This window comes from Lemur catta, chromosome 11 (genome assembly GCF_020740605.2).
Source record: "Lemur catta isolate mLemCat1 chromosome 11, mLemCat1.pri, whole genome shotgun sequence".
NCBI classification, from domain to species: Eukaryota; Metazoa; Chordata; class Mammalia; order Primates; family Lemuridae; genus Lemur; species Lemur catta.
The window spans coordinates 93,985,711-93,997,178 of NC_059138.1; the positions used below are offsets into that span (position 1 = coordinate 93,985,711).

General features: G+C 44.9%; 1 long non-coding RNA gene across 1 annotated transcript; it reads left to right on the plus strand.

Moving 5' to 3' along the window:
* Positions 1 to 9,523: 9,523 nt before the first annotated feature.
* Positions 9,524 to 11,117, plus strand: LOC123647356. The gene is made up of 3 exons (XR_006738208.1): positions 9,524 to 9,549; positions 10,744 to 10,826; positions 11,068 to 11,117. It is a non-coding gene; the product is annotated as an uncharacterized LOC123647356 (long non-coding RNA).
* Positions 11,118 to 11,468: the final 351 nt, after the last annotated feature.

Here is an 11,468-nt window from a genome sequence, read left to right on the forward strand (position 1 = left end):
GACGCAGAGCCAGGCGGGGACAGATAGGGCTCTAGGGTAGGGATAATTCAAACTGACCTTGGCAAACGTGGCCTCCACCATTCAGCAACGTGCATTGCTAGACTCTTAGGTAGAGAACAGTCTTATGGGAAAGAGAGAATTATAAAGAAACTAGAAAACATTTCCTGTTCTTTAGCAGTTTGCCAACAGGGTAGGAATATAGGCAGATAGCCCAGGAGAGCAAGCGATGTCTGTATGAGCAGAGCCGACAGTGCTGGTGACCCACAGCTTTGTAGGGGCGGGGATTCCACAGAGGGAGGTGGGGCAAGGCCTGGGTAGTTGGCAGTGGAAATGGAGCATCTCAGGGTTAGTCTGGGAGGAGTGATGGTCATGCAGCAGAGGGGTCCTCAACAAAGGGGCATGATCTTGTCAATAGCATGGAAAATAAATCAATTCTTTAAGGTCATGTTAAGTAAATGCCAATATATTAATAGATAAAAAGTAAAATTATAAATATCAGAAATGCTGAGCTAAGAGTGAGTAAGAAAAAGCTATCGACAGGAGTTATGACACGTAGGAGAATCCGAAGTTCTGCACTCAGAGATGGAAGAGAGGTGAAAGCCTCGTCATTGCTGTGAGACCATCTTTATTTTACATGCATTGTATGTCCTTTGAAAACTAAACAAACAGGAAGATGATGTAGATAAATACATAATACATAAATAGGGTGTATGCGTAGAGTGAGATCCCCTTCCATACTTTTTAAATTGAAATATGATTCACATATTTTAAAAGACCTTCTTAGCCTATGTATGAGGTAGCGGAAAACCACCAGAAATAATTAACGCACTAGATTTGCTTAGCTTGGAGAACAGAAAAGCTTTCACCCAAAACATGGTGGAGAGTGTCAATTTCCAGAGTGGAACAATGGATTTCCTGACTGTAAAGGCTGCTAAAAGAGGTGGAGACATTTACCCCCATAAAGACCTTTGAAATGATCAATTCTGACCTTTCTGATAAGGTGTAAATGTAGTGCTATATGGCAGTAAGACTATACCGTAAGATCTTAGGCCTCTGTGCATGTGTCATGTGGTTCTGGTGTTCGTCAGTTCTCTGATGGTGTTATGTTGAAACTTGTAAACTCAGAGAGAGGAACAATCTAGGAGCAGGAAAACAAATAATCATTATCCATTTGTGCCAGTGTGAAATGTAAATATTTTCTCAGATTTCAACAAAATAGCCAAATAGGCAGCTGTGTATCTTTCCCTATTTTTTTTATCATTGAACAGCAATGCTCCACGTCTGAGTTTTTAATCAGTTGTCATCATTAAAGCAGATGGCATAAATGGTGCAAGGCTAAGCATCAGTTCTCCTGCCAACAGGGTGAGAAGTGAGCTGCTGTCAATCTCAGGTAAACCAGATGGATAAAAGAAACTTCGTGATGATCTCCTGCACCTGCTGTGATGGGCTTGTGATCCTGGTGACCCTCCTGCCATGTCTAACTATGAAGATGCTGCCTTCTCACCTTGAAAAGAAAGACCTTTTGCTTACTTATATGATAACCATCTGAGCATTCCCTTTTCTCCCACTTTTCATGGGGGGAACAAAATAGGATGTGGACAGCAGCTGCGAGGAGCATTTCACAGATGGTGCCAACCGGCCCACAAAAGCCCTTTGTTTCCAGGTGCTCTGCCATCTGACAGGTGTTCATGGTCCAATGGACTCGATGGTCTGCTGGTTGCCATCCTCTGTGTGGTTACGAGAAGGATATTGCACTGTCTCAAGGGAGAAGACTGCTCATTTGAGGGCAGTGGGGCTCCAACCAGGGGGATTGAGCAGCTCCTCAGTGCGATCGCCACCTCAGGTGATCAGAGTGCACAGTTCCCTTTATCTGTCTCATATGTCAGGTGAATCCCAAATTCTATCTATTTAGATGGATCATACAAAAATGTCCCACCATGCATTAGGCCAACATGGGAGCCTTGCAGAATTTGCAACTCTCTCGCTACATTTGCAATCATCAACCTTTCAGTCGCCCTCTCCCAACATTGCTCTGTGCACCCACTGAGTTGAAAGAATGCAAGCACTCACCTAGCAAAAACATACCAAATTTCCTCTCCAGTGCAGATGCCACCGAAATCAGCTAAAATGAATACAAATAAAAACAATTCTTCTTCTATCCCTCAAAAAGGAGAGAACAACTGGAAAAAGGGGTGAGGAGGCAATGCTATAGGATTTAGGCTGCACTCACTTCTGAAAGAAAGCTGTCTGCAAAATATCGGCACTGAGCTTTGGGGCCTGGTGCAGACCTTTCATCTACAGCTAAAGTGCGAGTATTTTTAACACATTAATACTGGTCAATTATATCGACATTTCCAAGGAGTATTAAGTTCTTCCTCCTCAGGTTAACATCTATACTTTGATACACCATTATATACATAATATAATATTTATGTGTATATATATATATAATATTATTATATTATGTACATAATATAATATTTAAACAACTTCTACAAATAACCAAACAACCGCAATTGGGAATGAGTATATTATAGGGATATTTTCAAATGATCAATTGTGGAAACAGGCATGGTTCATTTATTCACCCAAACTCCCGTTGTCTAGAAGTCCATTCGCCTGGTCATTTGGACGGTGTACCGCTGCGTGTTGGAAAATGTGACTGTAGCTGGGGATACTCAGTCAATTACACAGAATCCCCAAATTCATTGTTTTCTTTCAAAACACTAATCTTAAAATGATTTCACGGCGGGCATACCGGCCTAGGCTGGCGTGATCACCCAGTGAACCAGCCCTCGGTGCAGGCGGCGAGCTCCATGGCAAAGGCCCCCGTTGGAGCACAGTCCCCGTCTATGAAAGAGGTTAATATAAACATTGGTCTCGTGGATCCACAATCGGAGAACAATTCGTGGGTTGCATGAATTGTTCATATTGGCGAGTGTGTTGGTATATGAAAGAATCAGCAATTAAAAATGCAAAAAATAAAAAAATTCTGTTTTATGCTAAGTATACCTCAGACAGGTACTGTGGCTTACTTCTCACAGCCTGTCAAGCAGAGGCAAAGACTCTGAATGGCCACGCTATTTTGAAAAATAAAATTATAATAACAACTTAGATGTAATATGTTCTATTTATATTCCTTTATGTGAATTAGCTTGTCATGTAAATAAAACATTTGCCTGAGAATGTTAACAAATGAAAAAGTAGGCAAATCTTTTTACTTTGAAAACAAAAGGAAAAAAGAAAAAAAAATTCCTGCAAATGATCGTCTTTGAGCTTGGTCTCTTTTCTGCAGCTGCTGTCCTTAGCTCCTCACGTTAGACGAGAAGGCTTTCCCATCCCAGACCTCACTAATCTGAGGCCAGTCCTGATTCAGGGAATAATCTCCTGTTATGTGGCAAAAAGTTGCATGCTGGTATTGTTGCCTATGGGGTGCTTTGCTCGCCAGTTCTTTTCAAATGCAGAACCTTAAGGAAACCTTCTGATATTACACCACTGGTGGTCATATCACTATAAAATATTCTCCATTGTCAATTATTAAATCCAGTTTTTATTTTACATGTGTATTTGTAAATGGGCACATGTTACACATTCTCTCTGTTCCTTTTAGTGGAAGGAACTGGAGAAGATAACAGAGCATAGATAACTCTGGCTTCTCTGGTCCAAGATACAGTAATTAAACTCCATTCCTCTTTCTCATGTGCAATCTAGGCACATTTCCAAATAAAAGAGAAATAAATTTGATTGGATGGAAGCAGTTAGTAATTAACCAATCAGTTTACATTGATGATATGTAAAAAAGAGAAAAACATTCACTGTCATGTGTCTTGCTTCAGCCATACCTGCCGGGTAATACTCCGGTTTAGCTCTTCTCTGCCCACAAGTGTGCCACCCTCAGACCAGTGGTCTCCAAGTCAGAGATTTGCTGTTTGGCCTCCCAGAATATGGAGCACATAAGCATTGCGAGCGTCTCGGAGCCGGTGCTCCCATGACACACAATACAGTCTGTCCAGGAGCAGGGCTGCTCGCGTTTCAAGCCTGAGCTATGATAGCGCCTTCCAAATAAGGCGAGGACCAGCGAGCTGTGCCTTGTGAAGGCAGGAGTTGAGTTTCAGTCCATGAGGAGGGACGTATGGGATCCCTAGTGTCAAGTTTGCCTTGGCACCCTTCCCTTCCGGGAACTCCAGATCCTCAGGGCCTGGGCAGCAGCTCCTCGTTCTGTGAGCAAATTTCCCCACCACAGAGCAGCGCCACTGCCGGTTACCTGTGTGGGATGGACACTGAGCTCTGTTTTACATGCTTTTGTGCTTAAATCTTGCCAGCTGTATATGCTGGCCATACTGATTTGAAGCAGAGTGTTACTCATTCAAATTGGGCTGCAGTTGCCCATAAATTGTGAAAAGCCAAATTGAACTGAAGGGCATGCACTTTGTTTACTGCCAAAAACAATGGATTTGAAGTCAGAATTCTCCTGGTTTGACACACAGCTTGTAATTATCAGGGATAGAAACTAGGGCACATCATTAAAACTTCTGATGTGTCTTTTTTATCTATAAAATAGGGGTAAATAATAATGAGTATCTTATTTAATTATTACGAAGCAGGAAAGTTTTGCAGACTATAAATTGCCAAAGTAATCTAAGAACCATCCTATGACAAGACGTGTATCTCCCCACGTGCAATGGTATGACTGACTGCTAACGACTGTCTGAGCAGAAGACTCAGGGACTTGTTCCGAGAAGGGGCTCAGCCACAATTCTAGCAGCCTCTGTGCAAATCCCAGCTCTACTGTTTGTGAATGTCAGAGCTTTAGGCTCATTTACCCTGGAAATCACTGATCTCAGGTTGGAAGTAATCTTGAGAAGGGATTTTGTCTAAGTCCTTCCCTGTATGCTGAAATTTTATAGATTCCATAGCTTGGGTCCCAAGAGGCGAATTGACTGCCCAATGTCACAGAGCCAGTTAGTGTCATTATAGCTGAAATTGTGGGCACCCCATTGTGAGGTACCCCTAGGAACTTGCAAGTTATGTCCTGATAGTTCAGCAAGTAAAATCAGCACATAATGGATGGGACTGAGTGTCTACAGAAATTGCCCTAAAGGACGGACATGTCTGAGTGTACAAAACTCTGGGGCCCTTAAGTTCTGTCTATAAAAGGGATGCCATGGGGTTGGACTTGGACACATTTCTCCAGCGCTGTGCAGAAGACCCAGTGTCCCCACCAGCACCCTCTGGATCTCCACGTCACTGCCATGGCCTTTGCCTTCAGACTGATCAACTGCCTGTGATTCCGTTTTTCTGGTTACAATTTGCTTTCCATGTAGACTGTGCAGCAAGAGCAAAGACACCTCTTGATGGATATGATTAATATCTCTTCTTGATATTGATACATCACATCATAATTTAAGGAGTTGATATCTGCTTTTCACATTGGTCTCTTGTGAACTTGATAAATAGGAATCATTTTCCTTAAACAAATCAGTGTTGGGCACGCGTGCACATGCACGGAAACTTCCACTTGAAGGCTGCTGCTAAGGTCCTGAACTAAGAGGACTCTGCAATGGCAAAGGAACCTTGAGAGGCCACACACCACTGGCCATCCACCTCCTCTGCTGGTGCTCCTGCCCCACTCCTCTCTCCCATTTCTCTTGCAGGCAGGGCTAACGTGTCACGTGCTACTTTCCCACTGGGCCTGGATGAGGCCGACTTTGGGGACGCTGCCAAGGGGAGGTGCTGAGAGCCATTTGGCAGCCCTGTTTCCCTGCTGTATGAGACCATGTCCCCGACATCCCTGAGCTGATTGTGGAGGGGGTTGCTGGGTTTCTGCAGCTCCAGTGCTGGAGCCTGAGAAGCTAGAATGCCAAACAAAGATGAAATGCAGAAGTGGCTTTTGCGTATGACCGTGCAATGGTTCCGTTCACGAAGCTGCATTTCATAGCCTCTCGGTGACATTGCGCCGTTAGTTGAGGTGCTGTTTCTCCAAGCAGCAGCGTGTGGGAAACTTCCTGTGTGTTTCATTCCACCTGTCCTGTGTTAAATAACCATTTTCTGTAACAGACTAAAACTGGCAAATTGGGAGGATTTGCCATCCAAGTTTCTACACTTTTCCTGCTAGGCAGGTTTCACCAAGTTGCAGCTTGACAAAGACGGCCTTTCTCCATCACAGACAGTAGTTTCAGTTTACTGTTGTTCATTTTGGTATTGCCAATTTTTGGCAAAAACCCAGGATTTTCTAATTGAATTAAAACTAGTGTGCAAGTTTTCCCAAATGTATCAGATTTGTGCAAATTGAAACAAATTGTATTTGAGGCACAAATATTAGCCTCAATTCCATCACAAACGATAGTCATTAAACAAAATAAAGAAATACCTAAAAAGAGAGAGGGAGAGAGAGAGCACACCAGAAAGAACCCCACCAAAGTTCTATTTTGCTGTTGTTTCTACAATTGGCTTACACAAATGTCTTCATCTCAGAATGCTGCTCCTTTGAGATATTCCTTTAGATCAGCTTTGGTTTATTAATCCTGCTTATTAATTACCAACACACTTATTGACTGCTTAGCATGTTCCAAAGCTCTTCTAGGCACAGGGACCGCTGCCTTAGATTAAAAATAGCATCTGCCAGGAAGGGCTCCTGATCTAGCTGGAAGATTCCATGGTTCATTTCTTTGGAGTTCTGTTACTCTCTTTTGAAAGAAAACAGGCCTCTGTCATCTAATAAAATCTTTGTTTCACTCTACAACTTCCACTTATCTAATTAAGTCTTTTTCTTTTAGTTTTTGTTATATTTTATATATATTAAAGTGAACAGTTCTTGTAGGTATATAGTTTCCTGAATCTTAGGAATGCATATACTTGTGCTATCACACAGTAGGTCTAGACACAAACCAGAGAATGTTTCCAGGGCTCTGCAAGCCTCCTGCCACCCCTTCCCCATCTCTGTGTTCTTTGTGCATGGCTGCTTCTTGCTGTGAGATTCCTCCATGTGGTTGCTGGTTGTGGTTGTTTGTTTTTTGTATTGGTCCACAGTGTTCCACTGTGCAAATACATCATGATTCATCTAGTCTATTCTTGCTGCTATGCCCATTTTAGTATTTGTGCTTTGATGGGCATGAATGTTTGTTTCTTTTAGTGTTGTATGAGAACTGATTCAACTGCTGAATCATAGAGTAGGCACGCATTTTGCTTTAGAAGTTGATGAGAGTTTTCCAACATGGATGTGCCAATTTACATTCCCACCAGCAGAGTATGAGATCAAATTGATCCACATTCTTGCCAGCACTTGGTATTGTCAGTCTTTTAAATTTTAACCATTTTGATGTGTTTATAGAGGAATTTCACTGTAGCTTTAATTGCACTTTCCTGATGACTCATGTTATCCTAATTGAATAAATGGATATTGTGGTTTCTACATCTGGTTCTTGTGAATATAGTTAATGTGAATCATTGCCTGTGATCAAATCAGTGCCATGTTTACAGAACAAGTTGAATTTCTACTTGAAAAGCTGAGGATAAGACCCTGAACTGAGATGATGCTACAATGGTAAGGTAACCTCAAGAGGCCACACACAAATGACCATGCACTTCCATTGCAGATATAATTTTCTATCCTTCCCAGAACTACACTTAATCAATTGGATATCTGTCTTTTCAGTCTCTTCCTTTTGTTTCACAACTTCTTCAATAGGTGGTCTCTAGATACTGACTCATATTTCTGTGTATCTGTCTCTTCTCAAAGCCCTACACACAGGCCCCTCTATTCTACTGCAAGGACTTCAGGTATGAAAACTTGAATGCAACGAGGCCCAGTGGCCTCTTGTTTAAATCCTCAGTGTCCTTCATTTGTCTGTAAACTGGTCACCGCGGACACTCTGCTCACTGAACTGTGCCCCTGCATCTCCTTCTATGACACTGGGTTCTGCTCATCTTCCCACCCTCTGACCCCTTCTTTATTTCCTGTATTTGATTCACTACTGGTTCTTTACCACGGAACTCCCATCAGCGTCCTCAGCCCTGTTTGTACCCCGTCTGCATGGACTTACATGCGAGTGAAGCCCTGAGTCCAGTTCTCACCTTTAGGATTATGATCCCTAAATCTGTATCTCCAACATAGTCCAGGCACGTTCTGAAATACCCCACCTAGTTACACAGAATTTCACTTCTTTTCAAAAGCAAGAATGCGATGTATTTCACGTGCAGTGTGCCCCATGCGGGACATTCCCCCTGGGGAGAGGGCTACGCTGGGTGTGGCTCCATCAAGGCTGTAGGGTTTTAATTGGGTCTGGATTTGGAGGTGGGCCGCGGAGAGGCTGGTAAGAGGGCAGGGCCCAAGGCTGGGGAGCAGCAGAGCCAGCTGCAGGGTGAGCGGGCACCGGGTGCTGAGACAGCCTCGCCCACCGTCTGCGGAGAGCACCTTCTTCCCGGGGCTTGGAGGTGGCACTGCTGCCCCTGCCGCACAGCCCTTGGTGGTCTCCAGCACCTCCCTGCAGTGCAGGCAGAGCTTCCAGCTCTCCTGTCACAGGTCTTTCCGGATCACACCTGTCCCCCACAGTGGCTGGATTCTCTATTCAGTTCCTCCTTTCTGTTTGTAGACCCGGCCTGCCACACACGCTTGGAGGTGTCACTCCGTCCCGGGCCTGTCCCTTCCACGTCCCCCCACCCCGACTCTCCGGCCTCTGCCATCACTCCCCCTTCTGTTTTCATCCCACCCCTTGGCCTTGGCCCCTGCGGAACCGTGCAGAGATTCATGTCCCCTCTTGCAGCCCCAGATGGCTGAGGCAGCCATCCTCCTGGGTCAGCCCAGCCTCGGGTCGCCTTGCTCTGGCTCTGTCCCCATAGATGGCTTTCCATTAGCGCAGCCGTGGCTAGGTAAGTAGGACAGCCGCCTGGGGGACCGTGGAGTGGCCGACCACACCGCCAGAAGCTGGCCTGTGATGGAGCCGGGACCTCCTAGGGAGGGTGGGAACAGGTCCAAGCAAGGGAGTGAGGTGACAGAGACCATGTTTCGAGGTCAATCACGAAGCACAGGATGGATAGCGCCAGGGCAGTCCTCACGCTGCCACGTGGGATTAGAAGGACAGGGTCAGTGGGAAGTGCAAGGATTGGAGACACGGGAAAGAAGAGCGAGCCGCCCGTTTATAACCTTCGTGACTGGTACAGAGACAGAAATGAGGAGCCCAGATAGAATTCCTGGCCGTGCTTTTAGGTGCAAATTTGTGCCTGTGTTGGCAGAGCCTGGGCTGTGGAGCAGGTTTGCAATCTGTCTCCTTGCGGAAATGAAATGCTTCCTTAATCCCAGGTTCTGAGCTTTGGATTATGAAATAATGTTCGTTTTTCAAAATTAGACTTGATTTTCAAAAATTACCTTGGACATTAAACAGATTTGGGTTTTAGCCAAAACATACATTTTGTGGCCAAGGGAAGAAACAAGTTTGCAAGCCGGAGCCCTGGTGACGGCCCCGAAGCGGCTTCCTGAACACTAGGGTCGGGCCCCTCCCTGCGTCGGGGCAGACAGCAGCACCTTTGTGCATGAAGACATTGGGGTTCCAGGTAAGATTTCACTTGAAAACGTACATTTCTACTTCTAAAAAAAGTTTAAAACAAATTGGCTAGTTTGTTATTACATATATTAAGTTTTAAACTCTAGAATAGTGATCAAACACTTTTCAGCTTCCCCGGATTTGTTGTGTATTCTCTGCCATAGGTACCGTATCACTACTTTGAAAATGTTTTACCTCGTTCGCTGCAATCTGTTCCTCTTTCTGTACAGAGAAAAAATATTCAAGCACACACTGAAGAGTTTCTTTTTTCTGGAGCACAAGGAAGTGTCAGTCGTTTTGATTCTGCCAGTAAAAAGCAAGCCAACAAATACAGTTTTTGTCTTATACTCTTGCTGGGACCTTTCAAGTATTTGAAATAAACAAAGTTAATTTTACCAATAGAGCTTCTGCTTTCTGCACCTCTTATCGTTGTGTCAGCACAGGCATTGTGTCCCGAGCTCACAGCCACGTGCAGACAGAATGCTGCATTGCACGGTTCTCTTCCTGCTCGTGAAGGTTACTGAGAGAAGGGTGTTGGTGTCTGGGCAGGCTCTGAGCTGGCGTTTGCCCTTTCTCCCTCGTTACAAAAGTACATGAGGGTGTGGTGGTCCTGAGGCCTCGGCGGGACATGTTGATGGTTACAGAGACAGGTGAGCAGGGCTGAGGGGGCTGCTACTCACAGCTGGAGGGCAGCGGCCCAGGTGCAGAGTGGCCAGGCTGTGGGAGAGTCTCCATTCTCAGGAAGTTGTCTTGTACAAGTCAATCTCATCCTTCCCTCCCCACCAATGCAGAAGGATCACACTGCGGTTATGAGGCTTCTCCCTCAGTGCCTGCTTTCCCAGCTCAGGGTTAACCTGCCTGTTAACATGTCACTCTAGGTTACTCATTCCCTGCATGTCAGCGGGCAACTCTTTGGAAACATGTTCCCTGTCCTCCATGCCACACATTTTCTCTAGCAAACTGTAGCCAGGCAAAGAGAGGACCAAAGGGAGTCCAGGGCCCTTAGGAACGCTGTGGCCTTGCTCTGCCTTGTCTCAAGGACAAAAGGGCCACCCTTTACTGTGTTCCCTTAGTATTTGCTGATATGCACATTTACTCACGTGGAAATGAGAAGGTGTATTTTACTTACCATTTGGGCAAACACAGTAAGTAAATAGTGGTCTTGATGGAAGTAAAGAACGACCTTTTCACTCATTTTGAACAGGTCAGCTTTCAAATCTCCTATGTGTAGTGGCCTGACATAAACGTTCGTTCCTGTGGTCGGGGACGCCTGCCCCACCCCTAATGGTAAGTAACATTCGGAGTTAGAGTGTCTGCCTCTTTAGCATGATATTCTCCGTTATTTTATCAGACTTGCTTTAATCCCTCTTTTGAGACTGTTAAATAGGAGAAAATGAATTAATGTTTATTGCCCTCTAGTGATTAATGATTGCAGACACTTAACCACCACAGCTTTTATTGATATTCAATTGTGTTAAAACTCCTATTGGTTTCTTCTGCTCATTAAAGTAATGTATACTTGTGTTAGAAATATAGAACTTGTCTGGACCTCTCTTCTGAAATTCGGATGCATTTGTCCAAATGTCTACCCTGCAAGTCCTCGAGTCTCCATGAGGCATCTGAAGCGTCCAATTGCCCCACGAACCTGCTACAGCTGTACCGCCCCACCGTCCCCTCCTGTTAATGGCTCAAGCCAAAGTCCCTGATGTCATCTTCGAGTCCTCCCTGCCTCTCACGCCCTCCCAACTATGCCAGCATTGCTACTTTCAAATAAACCTACTAGAATATGGGCTCTTGTCAACAGCACAGATTCTATACTGTTGATCCGCACACTGTCATCTCTCACTGGAATTCTGCCCACAGCCTCGTTGCTGGGCATCCTGTTCCAGCCGTATGTACCACAAGCCTGTGGCCACACGACTGCCAGGG